At 34.1% G+C, this 3349-nt stretch overlaps 1 long non-coding RNA gene across 1 annotated transcript; it reads left to right on the top strand.

Moving 5' to 3' along the window:
* Positions 1 to 1368: 1368 nt before the first annotated feature.
* On the top strand, positions 1369 to 2219 carry LOC145045057 (uncharacterized). The gene is made up of 2 exons (XR_013681766.1): positions 1369 to 1606; positions 1779 to 2219. It is a non-coding gene; the product is annotated as an uncharacterized LOC145045057 (long non-coding RNA).
* Positions 2220 to 3349: the final 1130 nt, after the last annotated feature.

Here is a 3349-nt window from a genome sequence, read left to right as displayed (position 1 = left end):
TATTATGAGAAGTTTCTTCAATCCACGCTTCCAATGGTTTAGTTATTTTTGATTGAAGAATTATAGAGGATGGATGCTCTGCTGTGAAAATAAGCATAAAGGCCAAAATGGTCTATTTATGGAATATGTCAAACTTATAACTTAAATTTCTTCAAAATGGTATTTTTTATTTGAAGTTTTCACCTTATAACTTAAATTTCTTCAAAAATTTCCTTTTTAGAATTATGTTACCATCATACATCTTTATTGTTTTTATAACAGACATTCCACTGTCGACTTGGGAAGGCTTATCTGTTTGACAAGGTGTAAGTGTTCTTATTTTATGTTTTAACCTTTTGGCTCTAATTAAAATGTTCATACATATTAGAGTCGGATTGAGATGGAAGGTTGATAAAATGAGTCAAATTAAATCTTAGAAAATCATTATCATACCACTTAACTAAATTTCCTTAGCTCAACCATATGGAATATGGAAAATTCGAATTTCAACTGTACAATTTTTTGCTTATTTAATACATGAAAAGCTTACAATTTAAGTCAACAAATTAAAATGTTCAATTTTTTCAGATTTTTTTGATCGATGAATATTGTAGGCTGTCATGTTCATTCACCAGCTAACAACATATATGCAAATTTCACATTCAATCGAATACTTAAAAACACGGTAAATGGCATTTTTTAATAGCTATTCTTCACACTGTACAAAAGTTGGACCATTTTGCCCTTTTTCACAATGAATTCAATAACTACTTCGAGGGGACAAAAAATGTATGGGAAGGTAATTGAAGCAGGGGACAAAAAATGTTTTGTTAAAACAAAAAACAAGAACAACGGAACAATAGCAAAAGATTTATGTTTGGGTTTGTTAAGAGTTTTTGTATTTGTTGAATTTACAATTTTACATTGTTACTTTTTTGCTAATTACCATCACCGATCCAGGCATCCATTCAGCTACTATTGTTACAATTTATAGTAAATAATCACACTGCAACAATCTCTTTTGTCTGGTAGGCAACCACCCACTCAGTAAAATGTTTATCCTTTTTTTCTAATAGGTCAACTCAAACGTTGATTTTCACTTCACCATGTAATAGATCAAACCGGTGTAGCAAACTAAATCTTAATAAATATTATTATATTTATAATAATTCTGTTTTTTGGTGTGGGCCCGATAACATGGGATTGGATATATGCTTATGAACATCTTTTGGGGGCTTGGAACCGGTGACTTCATAATGCCAAACAATTCAAATAGTAACTAACTTATTTACCTATTATTTAATCTGTCAAAATCATCATTCATATCTCACAAATAAACAAACTCATATATTTTTCATTTTTTATAAATAAAATAAAAAAACAGTGCCTCCGGAAGAATTGTATGCTACACAGCTGGCACAACTACAAGAAATGGGATTCTTTGACACACGTGAGAATCATCAAGGACTGACAGCCACTACAGGTAATGTTCATGCTGCATCTGAGAGTCTATTAAGTAATTGATGTCTTTTGGTTTATCATATAAATGTAATGTCACATTTTGGTGTATGATTTATATGGATGTTTTTCCTAGAGGAAGAAGAGCAATGTATTTGCAAACTTGCAGGTAAGTTTTTACATGCAATTGTTCTTCCTCTCATTGTCTGCAATTGTGTTCGTTTGCATCTTTCTACATTTGTTTTTTTGGTGGAACATCTTTTTTCCATGTGCATTCGTAATAATTTGATTACACATATTTCTCTTTTTGTTGATCATAATTGTTGAGGTTGGTGATGCAGTTTTCAAGGTGCTTTCTATTTTAGGAGATACACATCTTGACAGTGAATAGTAACGGAAAAAATTGTCGCACCCGATCCATGCAACGCGGGGATCTCCACCTAGTTTCAACAAATTCTTGAAATGATTAAATCTGTTGTAAGCCCATGGGTTGAGATATTAGCAACTTTATCTTTGGCCTTTCAAGAAGAGAATCAGGTGTTATTTCAATCAGGAACTCCAATGGAAGAAGATAAAGTTCAAGAAACAAGAGCAATACTATCATTGTCACCATAATCCTTCATCAATGCAGGATCGTCACATGCTTTCATGTTAATAGATAGTTTTTCATAGTAAATCACTGAATGGGATATTATTTGTGTTGTTTAGATTTAATTACGAATCTTCCTGAACATTGTTGATTTTATTTGTAAAAATTGTTGGTGATTTGTTTCACTAATGTGTTTTAAGTGTAATGGGATTACTTTCGTTGACCAAAAGTGATCTTGATAAATATTAAACAAGGAAGGGAGGTGTGGAGTGCACACTTGTTTAAGTTTATTCAAGATTAAAAGTAGACTATCATTTAGGGGCGAAGCCCCTGAACGAATGGGGGTCCGGGGGCAGCGCCCCTGGGAGCGGGGTCCAAGGGGCAGAGATTGTCAAATCAAATTAGTTCACCTAGTTACATGTTGATTAGTATGCATTTTTTTATAACCCCTTTTTTATAACCTTTTGAGGTTCAAACATAATTCAATATGTCTTTTGGCTCGCCTTTTCATAAATCATACGTACTAAATCACGAACAGATAAATATAACGAACTAATTAAACACATGAAAGGATCATCATTTAGCTTGCCTTTGTAACTCATATGCAGTAGCAAAAATAGTTTTACATTCTAAACCATTTAGCAGTATTGTATTAGTGATACTAAAATCTAGAAAAGCTCCATGAATGGTTTTGTGGTCCCTCACCCTGCTACAGTTAATGTTAAATGTTCATCAACTAAATTATGCTGCGGGGGCATAATCGTAATCTCCATCATCATCGTCCCCATCTCCTTCTAACCTGGCTGCTGGTGTATAGTAGTAGCCACTGTCATTCTTCTCCATGTTAGCATGACTCCTACCCAACCACCCTCTGATTGACTTTGTGACAGACGACATTTCCTTGATGACAGGCTATGAAGAAATGTTGAGGTTGTGGTTGTGAGTATGAAAGAAACTGAGAAGCCATGCATATTTATGAGCAAGAGAAGTAAACTGGGCACGAGAATAAGTGTGGTATTATGATGGAATGGTGTGCCTCACGTATATGGGGGCACGTATTTGTAAAAATTTCACTAGACATATCAGAAGAAATGTAAGGAGTTTGATAGGTGGCCCACAAGAGAAAACTGTTTGGGGTTTGATGGGCATCTTTTTAATGAGAAGAAATGGCAGAAAAGGATGTTGCACTCATATTGACAGGAATCTATCAAAAAGTTGAAGTGTGGAGTCATTACGAATGAATGTGTATGACATAATATGGTTGACAGGTCATCCAGCCACATAAGACTGTCAGGTGACACATCAGCAGGGTGGATTCTTTGA

This window comes from Lactuca saligna, chromosome 5 (assembly GCF_052625555.1).
Source record: "Lactuca saligna cultivar CGN05327 chromosome 5, ASM5262555v1, whole genome shotgun sequence".
Taxonomy (NCBI): domain Eukaryota; kingdom Viridiplantae; phylum Streptophyta; class Magnoliopsida; order Asterales; family Asteraceae; genus Lactuca; species Lactuca saligna.
Note: the sequence above shows the minus strand (reverse complement) of the source record. Positions and strands in the feature narration are given on the sequence as shown.